General features: G+C 46.5%; 1 protein-coding gene across 1 annotated transcript in view; it reads left to right on the plus strand.

Annotated features, from left to right (window-relative positions):
• Window positions 1–15,308, plus strand: part of CPNE2 (copine 2) — a gene marked incomplete in the record, with an annotated part of 162,374 nt that overhangs the window by 26,560 nt on the left and 120,506 nt on the right.

The raw sequence follows: 15,308 nt of genomic DNA on the forward strand, positions 1-15,308 counted from the left end.
CCAACTCCGCCCCCTCCCCTGCTTCCCGCGAACATTTGATTCGCGGGAAGCCTGAAGCAGGCAGCAGGTAAGCTGGGGTGGGGAGTGGGGGGAGGAGGCGCGGCCAAGTCTGGCCCCCGCAACCGAGCGGCTCCCTCCGGCCCCGGCCCCAGCGTCTCCAGCCTGGCTCGGCTCGGGCGTGCCGGCCCCGGGCCAGCCCCCGGCCGAGCAGGCCCGGCCCCCGGCCCAGCACCCCCGGCCCTGCACAGCCGGGCCCGGCCCAGCACCCCCGGCCCCGCATGTCCCTATTTTCCCAGACTTGTTCGGCTTTTTGGGATTTCCTCCCAGACAGGGATTTGAGGCCCAAAAAGCCGCACATGTCCGGGAAAATCCAGACGTATGGTAACCCTAAACAAGGCAGAGTTGGCAACTGAATCCAGGAGTCTTGTCCCTGAGTCCTCTGCTGTACCCATGTGAAAGCAAAGGAGCTGGTAGCAAATAGGCAGTGAGCATGTGTGTCATGCATATGATTGTGAATGTTCCCCCTCCCCCATTTTTCATGGACCTTCCATTTTGCGAGCCACTCTTGCAGACAGCCCCATATGCCCCCTCCAGCTGCATGTCACATGTCCATGCATGACTCAGTTTTCTACAGGACGTTCCCAGGAAAGCTCAGATGTGGATTGGCGTCTATCAAGGTCCATTGTTAGCCAAATACTCCCAATGAGTTGAATAACCCCTTCACACTATGTTGACCAAATCTGCCTTAGGTGCTTTCTACATCAAACATTTTAAATACAAGCATAGAGCCAACGCTCATAACTTCAGATATAAAAATGATCCATGCATACGAATAGGATGAATACATGCAGTAGAACATAACCTTTGCAGAGATATGTTACTTGGCATATCTAGCATAAAACATATTCCGGTTATGTCATATTTACTCATAAGCATATTTCTATAAAGCATTATGGGGCGCAACGTCACAGAGAGCTTAGGACCCCATAAGCTGTGCAGGGGGCAACCCTGTCTGGGTGGATGGAGCTACCTGACTTCCAGCCCCTTCATGCTGCCGGGTGGTGTAAAGGGGTAGGAATGTGCCCCAGATTCAGGGCAATGGGATTGGGAATGAGAACGCCACTCGCCTGTTTGTGAAATGCGGTGCCACTGGCAAACCCAGCCGTGTCTCCGGGATTGCTCAGGAAAGCCTGTTTCCAGCAGCAATTGTCTGCTGGTGGCAGGAAAATCAAACCCCCGAGGCTGAAAAGTCCTTGCAAAAATAAAAATGCAGATAAATCTGCAGCGTGAGGAGCGAGTGAAAGGGATTTGGCGCAGCGAATTTCCCAGGAATGTCAAGCCTTAAACAAATAAACTTACACGCAGTGTGAACGCCCAGCTGGCTAGCACGGCAGAAATGGAGGCTCTCAGGAGCCAGCTGGCTGCCTGCCATCACTCCCAGGAAGGGAAGTAGCTCGGGGATGAGCTGGGAAGCGTCCACCCTTCCCTAGGAGGGTGCAGAAAGACAGCGGAGACAACATGGTTTGAAGAGGCCCGCTGAGGTTCACGTGTGGGTGCAATCAGTTTCCCATATCGAGGAAGCACCCTGGGATCTGTGTGACCAGCAGTCTGAAGAAGATCAAAGACAAACCACAAGCGTTTGTAGGTATCTAGCCTGTGTCTTCCTAGAACAAGAGAATAATCACTTCTGGACTCCCCTGTATGACTGCCTTGAACACCTAGGGGTCTCCCATCTAAGCACTGGCCAGGCACCTCCCTACTTTGTGAGAATCAAGATTGCGTGGCTGCAGCAGGCTTTATTTCTCCTGAAGCACCTGCCATTGTTCACCAGCAGAGACTTGTTGGAGGGACCAGCAATCTGTGCTTATTTGGCAAGTCCTATACTCCTGCCTGACTGCAGGAATGGGAAGGCTAGTAAGGGATGGGGCATAGAGGACAGGAAGCTTGATACAGACATGCTCTGGGTCAGCTGAATCGCTGTGTCTGGGGATACATTTCTCCAGGGCAAAAAGGAAAGGTTAAAAGTCATTACGAGTAGGCCACAGCAGAGCGTCTAAGCAACTGAAATTGCTAAATGTTAACAAGGCACTAAACACCGCCGGATTACGCTAAGGGAGGCAGCAGAAATAGACAAGCTTTTAGTAATAGAGATTTTCTATGGCTCACTGCTACACGGATTAGCCAATTGTTTTTTGTATTTAGGATCATGGATGGCTCCAGGAAAGTGAGAGTGACACCTGTAGGGGTGATAAACTTGGTGGCTTGGCCATATTCCAGTGTGAATCTTACACAGATTCCCTAAAAAATAAATGCTGGGAGAAGTTTATTTTATGTGGCTGCATTATTTTTCTTCACTTCTGTCCTGAAGAGTAATGGTTTTGTGCACTATACATACACCTCTATCCCGATAGAATGCAACCCGATAGAACACGAATTCGGATATAACGCGGTAAAGCAGTGCTCTGGGTGGGGGGGCTGCATGCTCCGGCAGATCATAGCAAGTTCGATATAACGTGGTTTCACCTATAACGCGGTAAGATTTTTTTGGCTCCCAAGGACAGCGTAATATCGGGGTAGAGATGTATATGTGTGTGTAGCATCCCAAAATTCTACCTGAAAAGAATGCTAAGGTCACAAAGTCAAGTACTCAAAAATTAGGATCTGCCAGAATTGAGGTGCTTGTGCAACCTTAATTTGGCCTCCTTGTGCGTATGCGTTATGATATAGTGTAATTACATGGTCCCAGATCCCGGCCTCATTCAGTGCACAGACTCAACTGTGCTCATTTACTGAGCAGCTGTTCAACATTTCTTTTTATTCTTATCCTTCAGTGTGCGGCCTCGGGCCCTGTTTACTGCGCGACATCCAGGCCCGGTACTAAATCGCTAGTATAAGTGCATCACAAACGTTAATGAATTATCTTCACAACACATCTGTGAGGTAGAGGTGGTCATACCTGTTTTAGAGACGGGGGGGAAACTGAGGCATAGGGAAATGCCAAAAAATTGGCAAGCGTCCACTAATTTTGTGTGCCTGGCTTGAGACACCTGGGACCTGACTTCTTTTTTTCAGAGTACTTAACGTTTTATATGGTCCTAGCACAACTCCCATTGATGTCAGTTACAGTTGTGAGCTCTCGGCACTTCTGCAAATCAGGCCTCAGGTATCTTACCTTGGTCATCCAGAAAATGAGCAACGCACAATTATTGGCCAGCTGTGACCCTCTCTATTAACTGACATGCCCGGAGTCACACAGGAACGCTGTGGCAGAGGTAGGGATAGAATCTAGTTCTCCAGTGGGGGCATTGAAGTACTTTAACCGTGAGGCCATCCTTTCATTTCCTGCTGTCCCCTGCCTCATGCACTACACACCTTCCAACGTCTGCATCAAATGGTTCAGGGGTCCCAGAGACAACAGACTCCTTTACTCCTCATTCACCTCTAAAGATTCTTCCATCCTGTGCACCTTCAACATTCGTTTGTGGTTTTTTTCATGTAATATGTGACACTGTGAACGTGCAGAATTGACTCACTTCTAGACGGTAGCAAAATCTGTAGCATGAGCTACTTTGTAAGCTTATGAATGATTGTTCTGGTTTGTCCCTGCCTTATGAATGTATTCATTCTGTGGTATTAGAAACAGTTATGACTCAGCATTATCTGCCTCATGATTACCGTTAACAAACATTATTTTGTTGATTAGCTTTCCTGTCATATAGATGCGCTCGCTCTCTCTCTCTCTCTCATATATATAATAAATTAAATTAAATAATTTTTTTATGGAGGCCTTGATGGTAGGTCTGACCTAGCCTCTGCCTCAGTCATTTTTCACTGCTCTGGTAGAAATTCCATAGTTAAGGTTGTGTTATGATTTTTCACTCAAATCATGATAAAAGCCCCAAGGACCTAGAATCACAGGACTGGAAGGGACCTTGAGAGGTCATCTAGTCCAGTCCCCTGTGCTCATGGCAGGACTAAGTATTATCTAGACCAGGGGTGGCCAACCTGAGCCTGAGAAGGAGCCAGAATTTACCAATGTACATTGCCAAAGAGCCCCAGTAATACGTCAGCAGCCCCACATCAGCTTCCCCCCCAGCGCCTCCCGCCTGCTGATCAGCANCTTGAAAACTGTTATCATGTCACCTCTCAGTCTTCTCTTCTCCAGACTAAACAAACCCAATTTTTTCAAAAAGCAACAGAGGGTCCTGTGGCACCTTTGAGACTAACAGAAGTATTGGGAGCATAAGCTTTCGTGGGTAAGAACCTCACTTCTTCAGATGCAAGTAGTAAAAAGAAGTGAGGTTCTTACCCACGAAAGCTTATGCTCCCTATACTTCTGTTAGTCTCAAAGGTGCCACAGGACCCTCTGTTGCTTTTTACAGATTCAGACAAACACGGCTACCCCTCTGATACTTGACAGTTAGCATATGTTTCTCTCTCTCTCTCTCTCTCTCTCCTGCCAATCCATGTTTATAGTTACCAGGCCAGAGTCTGGATCAATTTAGTGGCCAGCCAGATTGGTCGCAGAGGGGAGCGGGGCTCTATCGGTCGCGATCCGATGCTCCTAGAGTTCTGGCAAGACAAACCCAAAGTTCCATGGCAAAGCACCCTGTTCTTATGGTCCTTTTTCTCCATTGAAGTCTGTGGATTTTGCTGTGTCATTTGTGACTGGTTACTCCTTAATTGGTGTTATCTTTTGATGTTAACACTCCAAAGCACCTCCAGGGTCATCCTGTCCTGGTTTCCATTTAATCAATTGTCTTGTCTTTAGGGGTGCCAGCCTCCACCTCAGCGTCGTCAGTCTGCCCTTTCTCAATTATGGATGCGCGTTGATGGTTCTCTGGTGTCGTTAAGTCTCGTCACTCCTCCTTTCTTGACCATCTGACTTTAACAACGGCCTTCACACCTTATCTTTTCCTGATGCATACACTCCTCACTCTGTAAGAGACCATCAAAGGTATACAAACAGCAGTGTTTTATGTTGAGCAAAACAGACATTGTAAATTAAACCTTACTAAATCATTTGACCAAAACAGTTCACGTTGGGGCCCAGGCCTTCAACATGCCTCTAATCTCATTAACATAGACACAATACAAGATCCTGTCTCTTACTAACTAAATCTTAAAACAAAGAAATGTATATTTAACTAAAGGGCCTAATTTGTAATGCATATAGGAAACAAGATCCCATAGTCAACATTGTAACTTATCCTAAAACAGAGGGTGACCATAATCAGCCATAAGGATTGTTCTGGTTTGTCCCTGCCTTAACATCAGTACAGACACTGGCAGTCTGTCAGATGTGTTTCTACCAATGTCCCAGAGAATCATTCCTTTCCCCTATTCAAAAAGGGTGGCTGGCAGGATGATCAAATCATGCATTAATACATACTACATTGTTATAACCGTCAATCATTATAACCTCTAATACAAATATAAAACCCTACTCCTACAGTATCTTTCCTGAAATGTGATGCCCAGAACTAGACACAATACTCCAGTTGAGGCCTAATCAGCGTGGAGTAGAGCGGAAGAATTACTTCTCATGCCTTGCTTACAACACTCCTGCTAATCCATCCCAGAATGATGTTTGCTTCCCCCCTCCCCCCACAGTAGTGTTACACTGTTGGCTTGTGATTCTCTATGACTCCAGATCCCTTTCCGCCGTACTCCTTCCTAGGCAGTCATTTCTCATTTTGTATGTGTGCAACTGATTGTTCCTTCCTAAATGGAGTACTTTGCATTTGTCCTTATTGAATTTCATCCTGTTTACTTCAGACTGTTTCTCCAATTTGTCCAGATCATTTTGAATTTTAATCCTATTCTCCAGAGAATTTCCAACCTTTCCCAGCTTGGTAGCCATCAGCAAACTTTACATGTTTATTCTCTATGTATTATCTAAATCACTGAAGATACTGAACAGAACCAGACCCACAACTGATCCCTGCAGGACCCCACTAGATATGACCTTCCAGCTTGACTGTGAGCCACTGATAACTACTCTCTGGGAACGTTTTTCCAACCAGTTATGCACCCATCTTATAGTAGCTCCATCTAGGTTGTATTTCCCTAGTTTGTTTATGAGAAGGTCATGCGAGACAGTACCAAAAGCCTTACAAAAGTCAAGATATACCACGTCTACCGCTTCCCCCCGTCCACAAGGCTTGTTATCTTGTTAAAGAAAGCTGTCAGGTTGGTTTGACACAAGTTGTTCTGGACAAATCCATGCTGACTGTCAATTATCACCTTATTATCTTTTAGGTGTTTTTTTGCAAAATGCCATAATTATTTGCTCCATTATCTTTCCAGGTACTGAAGTTAAGATATCTGGTCTGTAATTGCCTGGGTTGTCCTTATTTCCCCTTTTATAGATGGGCACTATGTTTTCCCTTTTCCAGTCCTCTGAAATCTCTCCCGTCTTCCATGACATTTTGAAGATAATCGTTAATTGCTCAGATACCTCCTCAGTCAGCTCTTTGAGTATTCTAGGATGTATTTCATCAGGCCCTGGTGACTTGAAGACATCTAACTTGTCTAAGTAGTTTTTAACTTATTCTTTCCCTATTTTAGCCTCAGATCCTACCTCATTTTCACTGGCGTTCACTATGTTAGATGTCCGATCACTACTAACCTTCATGGTGAAAATGGAAACAAAAAAGTCATTTAGCACCTCTGCCATTTCCACATTTTCTATTATTGTTCCTCCCCTCCCGCATTGAGGTCTACCCTGTCCTTGGTCGTCGTCTTGCTTCTAATATATTTGTAGAATGTTTTCTTGTTATCCTTTCTGCCTCTAGCTAGTTTAATCTTGTTTTGTGCCTTAGCCTTTCTAGTTTTGTCCCTATGTACTTGTGTTGTTTGTTTTTTCCTTTGTAATTTGACCTAGTTTCCTGGCTCATTGTTATACACAGATGCAAGGAGCTGGACTAAATGACCCAGTAGGTCTTTTCCATCTCTAACTTCGCTGATTCACGTGTCTAACATGCCTGCTCCCATGACCTCTCCTGGCAGGCAGTCCTGCTGGCTTGCTTCGCCCCAGATCTCCTTCCTATTCAGCTTCCTCAAAATTACTGGCCAGCCAATTCTTTTTTGCTTCTTCGCTTTGTTTCCTTACGCGTCGCTGAATGGAATGAGCCACTGAACCATCACCTGTTCAAATTCTTTGTTCTGATATGTCGTTGCTGGGCCTCACTTCCCACCACCCTCTGCCGGCTCGGTGTGTGCGTGGCGGTGGTGCTGGTTCACTCCAGTTTGCCATTTTCAAAACCCACAGACCTTGTCTACACTCGAGCACCCCTACTCAACCACTGGTGCCCTAATTGGGCTAATTTGGGTTTACTTTGGCTGGCCGAGTGGGTGCAAACCCCTAGAATCATAGAATATCAGGGTTGGAAGGGACCTTGGGGGGTCATCTAGTCCAACCCCCTGCTCAAAGCAGGACCAATCCCCAGACAGTTTTTTTTTTTTTTAACCCCAGTTTCCTCCTAAATGGCCCCCTCAAGGATTGAACTCACAACCCTGGGTTTAGCAGGCCAATGCTCAAACCACTGAGCTATTCCCCCCCCCCCCCCGCATGCTCTTGTTTTGGGGATCAGCGGCACTGCTTGCTGAGCAGGGGCTAGTCCCAAGCGCATACACGGCTTTACTCTCTCTGGCCGGTGCTGCCCACATCTCTGCAATCCTCCTCCTCTGAGGCCAAGTCTGGTTTTAGCTGCTGGCTGTGGCGCTCTCCCTCCAGCAGAGGTGACCAGAATGCCCCAAATTGGATTCATTTTAGAGAGTTAAAAATACGGCCTGGGCAACCGAGCTGTAGTGTTGTTAAATGCAAACCAAACGGACATCTGAGTTGCATCATCGATGCGATTTTTCAACTGTAGCTACAACCACATGTATCTATGTACTGGCCCTGTGCAAGTAAGCACAGTGGAATACCTGATGTAGCAATTGTACGTCCCACTAAGCACAAGAGAAGCCCCTGCCCTCCCTGTTAAGAAAGCCCCAGCAGGTCCCCCAGTCTCTGGGCTGGGCTGCCCAGTGCCTCCAGACAAATTTTGTACCATCGGGGATACAGGCAGCACCTCAGAGTGCACACAGCTGGGAACTGGAGGCACCGAGGGTCTCTTGCAGTCAGCATGGGATACGGGGGCTTTTGCCAGGGGATGATTGCTGCAGCCTGGAGTGGAAGATCTGTGTGCAGATGCCTCGCTGTTTAATCGAAGTATCCCCGTGTAAGGTATGCTTTGGGGAAAGAGACTTCCCTGGGCAATGGAGCGGAGACACTCACCCCCCACTCGGTATACTCTCTAGCCTTGTAGCAGTTGTGGTGCTCAATGTGGGGTGATCGGGGTGGCAGATCTGTGTGCCTGGTCTCCTTCCTCTTGCCTTTGATGCCCCCATCTCATCCCCAGACCTTTCCTTGGACTGGACCCTCTGCAGGTATTCAAAAGTGCTCAGCATTGGCCTCACTCATTCTCCCATTGACCTCCATGGGAGCAGAGTTCAGCCAACACAGAGTACTGCTGAAAATCCCACCTCATGCCATGCAGGGGCCATGAGCTCCCTAAGCTGGGTCCCCTCAGCCTGGCCCATCGTGCAGCAGATCCAGATGGATTCCACTGGAGCCAGGTTCTTCCGGGACTGCAGAGAAGGGATGGGAATCGCACCTTGGTGCACAGAGATGAACCAGTCCTTCTTTCACCGCAGTCGGTCGCTAAACTCTCATTGAGGTCAATGGCAGCAGGATTGGGCTGCGGAACCGGGCACTGTGCAAGAAGCTATTTGACTGGTTCATAACTTTACAATAACAATAAATCCTTTTGCATTCCTGCGGTGCCTTGAACCTGCCCAGCTCAACACTGTTTATGAGTGCTAATTAAGCCTCAACACCCCAGGTAAAGGATTATTGTCCATGTTTTATTTCTAAGCCAATTTCTGTTCAGATTTGGCACAGCCCACAGTCCCTGTTGCTGAGAATGTACCTGCCAAGCCCGACCAGCTAAATCCAAACCGTTTCAGAGTTATCCAAGCACAGAAAAGCACCTGAACAGTTTCCCAGACCATTAAAAACACCTTCCCTCCCCACCCCCTCATAATCATCTCACTCAGATCCTGCCAAATAGAATTGTAACCAACAAAAACCTCTTTAAGATGAGAATGACGCTTCAGTCCAAAGAGTAATATTTTTCTCCAAAACACATAAGAACCCGGATTGGAGGAAAGATGGGGGTGATGTTAGTGCACTGGTCTGGGACTTGAGACAGGTGGGTTCATTTTCTGGCTGTCATAGACTCCCTGTATGTTCACATAATCTCTCTGTGCCTTTGTTCCCCATCTGGAAAGTGGGAATAATGATAATTAATACTTCCTTGTCTTGCAAAGGTTGGTGAGAGGGTAAATTCATTAATGTCTCTGCTGCACTTGGATTTGACAGGGAGATGGGTAAATAAGTAAGTAGTTGGAGAGAAAGTTTTTCCTGCACCTTAAATATAGTAAAAAGAATGAGGAGTACTTGTGGCACCTTAGAGACTAACAAATTTATTTGGGCATAAGCTTTAGTGTCACTACTCTGCTACTCAGAAACAAGGCTATCGGAGGCTTTTGACCGTCTCATTGTAAGCACCAGAATGGTTTGTGTTCGGGACGTTGAGGTCTGTGTCTCCTCTTGCCACGTTTCCCCTCCGTATTATGTCTCGCGTACTGTGGGTCCAGATTTGGGCACCATTACTCATCCTCTGCTGCCCCGATTTCTGCTGGGCACAGCCCAAAAGCTGCAAGACGGCCAGTGGCAGCTCCCTGATTCTGAAAATAGTTCTGTGCCATCCTGGTGCAGGCATAGACTAGAGCAGCCTGCAGGGTGCTCTAATCTATGTTGACTTGCCACAAGCTTGGGCCTGTCAGAGTACAGCTAGCCACTCCCCTCCTCCTGGGTGTTGTGAGGAGTGGAATAGACATCAACTAGGCAACTCGACAGTGGCTCTGTACCTGGTGGGGAATCTCCAGCTGGGGAGATTCAGTGGTTTTCTGGCTCCTTTACCCCACCAGAGCAGCAGAAAGGGGAAGGATAATTAATAGAGAATCTGGATTGTATTATTCCCTCTATCTCCTCTTTCAGTTTGGATTTAGACTATAAGCTCATCAGGGCAGGGACAGCCCCTTTGTCTGTTTAGGGACAGCTCCTGATCTCTACTGAGGTGCTCCTATAATACAGATACTACCTGGGTGCCTAGGTCAGGGTACAGTTTGCCATCAAACATGGGGTGTGTAGGGCGCAGTGTTGCTTTACTCGGTGTTCTGGGCTCTGCTGCTGGCAGGAATTTTCCTTGGAGGGTTTAATTTTTGCAAATCCCACGTTGACGTTTGTGTGGAGGCTCATGTTCTTTTCTGTTGTCAGGTTCCCCGGTGATAGGTTCCCTTATGCTTACTGGGCCGGCTAAATGAAGGGGCGGGTCGATGGCGCAGCGCTGCTGTAGTCAGAGGTATTTCTCCTCCTCTTTCCCTGACGAGGGAGGGGGTCTCTGAAACAGTAAGAGCTTCCCCAAGGAGGGCTGGGGCTGAGGAAGACCCTTCCATGCCATGAGATACCAGAATAGAGCAGAAAGACAGTCTCTTCCCATTCCCCAAAACAGCTCCGAAGAAGCTATTAGAAGCAGAAAAACAAACCCTTCTAAGGCATTGGAATGAGAAGGCGGGTTGGGCGTTGCAATGGGTCAGCATGTGGCCAGATCCTCAGACCCTGCAGCCAGAGAACTGGCCTCATTGGCCAACTGGGGATGTCCCCATGGGTGGTTTAGGTTTGGCTTCACTATCTCCTACAGCACCTGCTCCTACTCAGGTCTCCTGGCTTCAGGGGAGTCATCAGTTGCTGGGATGGGGCAACTTTACTGCCCCTTTGCACCACTGCAAGACATGAAGGTGGCTGGATGAGGGACTTGGGGTGTCGGTTCAGAAAGACGGCATCATACATTTTGAAAGACTGCAGGCCCCGATTCTCTCACCGAGGCTTCTTTTCCCTGGGGATTTGCCCCAGTACCAGTCATCAGTCTAGCTGCAGCAGTGTGATCTCCCTGCACCCAATGCCCCTTCCCCTAGACGCAAGCAAAGGTAATCTCTGCTGGTGCTGACTGTAGCTTGCTTGTCGACAGTAGAGGTTTGCCCAGGGGCAGCTACATCCCTGGCTGGAATCGGGGCAACTCAGCAGATTAAGCAAGGCCTTGTGCGGTTGTAAATCAGGAGCAACTCTCTTGGCGTCCATGTAGTCACACCTGATGCAACTGAGAGGAGAATCAGGCCCTCTATAGGCAATTAGCCAACCTAGTTCTAGAATGATGATTCCATCTGATGCCAAATTCTCCTTTCCAGTTACTGGCGGTGGGATAACTGAACGGAGAATCTGCCCTTCCCCCATGTTGAATTTAATGTTGATCATGGATTTCACAGACTTCAAGGCCAGAAGGTACCTTTATTGTAATCTAGTTTCTCCTTCTGCATAACATAGGTCCTAGAATTTCCACCACTGATTCCTACATCAAGGCCAATAACTTGTGGTTGAGCTAGAGCGTAGCTCTTAGAAAAAGCCATCCAGTCTTGATTTAAAGACTCCCAAGTGATGGAGAACCTACCACATCCCTTGGTGAGCTGTTCCAGTAGTTAATTCCCTTCAATCTCCGAAATGTGTCTTATTTCCACATCGATGCCCATCCTTTGGTAGGATGTGAAATGGTGGCTATAATGTTAGAAGAGAAGGATGGTTCAGTATTTAGGACACTAGCTTAGGCCTTGGGAGATCTGCTCTTCACAGATTTCTGCGGGACCTTGGGTAAGTCACTCAGCTGCTCCGTGCCTCAGTTTCCCCACTGTACAGTGTAGGTAATAGCATTGCCCTGCCTCACCGGAGTGTTGAGGAGAAATACGTTAATGATTGTGGGGCGCTCAGATGCTCCAGTATTGGAGGACCAGGTAAGTACCTTGGATAGGTAGCTGCAGAACAGTTTCTAGAAAAATATATGGTACGTTCTATGACAAACATAAGGCCTGCCTTTATACGGTGCTGAGCACCCTCCAATTCCATCACAGGTTCTTACCTTGCAATCCTTTAGCTGAAGGTCCTGCCCAAACTATCCAGACAGAACCCAGAACACCAATAGCGCTCCCCGATCGATGTTTTGTGTTGCAGGCTATCTGGCCACACAGCACTTTCATGAACAAACACCTCTTTTCTGTACCGTTGCCTCTGTGCTAGATGTTTGCCCAAAGCAGAGTGGATGTGGATGGAACGAGGAAACGTTCAGAGGAACAGTGCCGGATATATGATTAATACAGAGTGGATTTGGAAAGCTGCAAGGCTGTTATTAAAGCCAGGTGCAGGCTGGGGAGCCCACCATGCTGTCTGAACAGGAATGAATGGAAAGCATTTTGTTTTGTAAAATAATTCTAGGATTACAGTATTTGTTTATGCAATAAATCAAAGCGGCTGATCCAGTGTTGGGGGGTGGGAGGGAGGGAAAATCAGACAGATTTAGCTACGGACTCTAGTGGGCCCTTCCATCCCTAAAAGATTTATTGTTAAAACTTTTTATGATGCAGTTATGAGCACTGGGTATTTATCAGAGCTGGTAGAAAAATGCTATGTCTTTTCTGTGAAAAGAAACGTTTTCATTTGGTTTGACTTTTTTGTGGAATTTTTGATGAAACTAAAACTGAAAAATGTTTGTTTTCAAAAACCCCACAATGTTTGGTTTTCATTCCCCCCTCCCCCACTTACTTTTTTCTTTTTTCCCTGAAAGGAGGAAAAAAGGAAAAGAGGTAGAAAAGGGGAAAAATTATTTTTGATATTTTTTTTTAATTAAAAAAAAAAAACACTTTCACTCAAATGAGACATTTCTGTGACTATCTGGTTTGGTCGACAATTTCTTTTTCATCAATAAAATATTTTTTTGGGGGAAATATTCAGCTAGCTCCAGGGTATTTTTTTTTTTTAAATGCTGATGAAGTGGGCATTCATCCACGAAAGCTTATGCGCCAATACGTCTGTTAGTCTTAAAGGTGCCACAGGACCCTCTGTTGCTTTTTACAGATTCAGACTAACACGGCTACCCCTCTGATACTTGGCTTAGGAGACTAAATCCCATTTTCAAAAGAGAGGCATGGCGAGTTAGTCATGTAAAATGCAGAGAGGTGCCCAGTTGGGACTTTCAAAAGCACCTAAGGAGGTTAGGTACCTAGCTCCCGTTGAAATCAATGGGCCTTAGACTTGTAAGTCACTTTAGGCCTAGATTTTCAAAAGTGATTTTGGGTACCTTGTTGAGTGAGTGCCCAATTAAAGGGGCCTGATTTTTATAAAATTCTAAGCATCCACCCTCTGAAGATGTCTTAAGTTGGGAACCAATAACTTGAGGCACCCAAATCACTAGTCACTTTTTGAAAATCTCAATTTTAGCCACATTTCAAACTGCTGTGTATGGCTGCATTGAAATGCTACTTTTACCAAATGCTGCTTTTACTTTTTGCAGCTGTGTTCAGGGGTGTCGAATCTCAAGGGAGGCCATGTACCTTCGTATAGCCATTCACACTAATGCTACCACCCTGATCTAGAGGCATTGACGCTCACCGTGCACTGCTGGAAAGGACTACTCAAGGTGCCGGGCAATGGAGAATCTTGCCCATAGTGAATCCATGTCCGAGATCCCTACGCCACCTATAGCAACAGTACATAAAGTGGACTATTTTTGTTTCCTCCAGGAGTGGAATAATATCGTTTTCTGAAAGCTGTGCTAAACTATGGGGCAGTCGCTTTTTCTACCAGTGCTATAGTGGATCTTGAACTTAAAAGTTGGTGGGCAAAAAGTGACCTACAATTAATAGATAAGCTTTTGTTCCACCCCAGATGATTGAGATTGGTGCAGGAGTCCCTGGATAAAATTTGTATGGCCTGTATTATGCAGGAAGTTAGACTAGATGATCACAATGGTCCTGTCTGACTTAAAAACCTTCCTCTAACAAGACACTGGCTACAAGTTTATGCTCCCAGATTTACCTCCTTAAAGGAAGACTGATCACATGTGCTGTCACTGAAGGGCGAATATACTAAATAGTGTATTATCATGCGTATGAAATAGAAATGATTCTATAGTCCTGGTGGAGGGAAATCTGTCTGTCTCCTTTATTAATCCAGTTTTTAGCGGTACAAGATTTTCCATTGATAAACAGCAACTCTTGGTAAACAAAGTGATTAGCTTTTTATTGTACATATTGGGAGGAGGGTGATAGAGGGGAGACTTGGGGGGGGGGAATATCTTAAGACAGAAAACTGCTCCCCCTTCAAAACAGAAAATAACCCAGACTGCATCTTGCCTCTTCTTATGTGCAGAGCCAACTGAAATAGTCAGTGGCAAGAGAACCAATTTATTAACTTGGTTCTCTTAGCTGATGTCAGGCTTTCTTGTGCATTTTCCCCTCTCTCTCCTCTCTAGTAAGAGATGTGAGGTGTCTTCTCTGGGATACAAGGGGTCACTTTCTTGTGATTTCAGTGAGTGGGGAAGTAGCAGCCACTTCAGTTGAACCAGCCCCTGTTCATAGGATACTATAGGCATCATTCTCCATTGTGTTACTCCAGTTTTATGTTGATATAACTCCACTGATGTCAGTGGCATAAAATGAGGGATGTTGCAGTGAATCAGGCCTTTTGTTTTGTTTTGGAATAAGATGTTTTTCTCTTTATTCCTTAACACTGTGGTGGGCAGGGTATGGTGGAATGGCCGTCCGTAGAAACCTATCAAATCTTGACAATAGGCTGTTGGAGATGGACTTGGGATCCTGCCCCAATGATCCACTGGAAGTCTCTTCTGGCCGCCGATGATAGGAAGGCTATGGTGTTTTTCATCCCCTTGGCATAGGGGAGGGAGAGAGTTGAAATGTAGATGCAAAGAGGCATAGGGGAAGGAGATGTCTTCTGTAATCTTTATTTTAACACAGAGGTGATTAAGGGCTTGTCTACACTACAGGTTATGTTGGTATAACTTATGTCACTCAGGGGTATGAATAAGCCACCCCTCTGAGCGGTGTTGACAGCGCTATGTTGGTGGGAGAGCTTCTCCTGCTGACATAGCTACTGCCTCTTGTGGAGGTGATTTTATTAGACTGACAGGAGAGCTCTCTCCCGTTGGCATCGACGGGCCACGCAGCTGGAGTGTTTCTAGTATAGACTAGTCCTGAGAAGGTTCAGGACCATCTGTCACTGAGTTCTCCTTGTCTCTCAGAAGGGTGGGTGCCAACTCCTTAACTTCCCTTGAGAGTAAAGCATTTTCTGAGGT

The sequence above is a fragment of the Trachemys scripta genome, chromosome 13 (genome assembly GCF_013100865.1).
Source record: "Trachemys scripta elegans isolate TJP31775 chromosome 13, CAS_Tse_1.0, whole genome shotgun sequence".
NCBI lineage: Eukaryota > Metazoa > Chordata > Testudines > Emydidae > Trachemys > Trachemys scripta.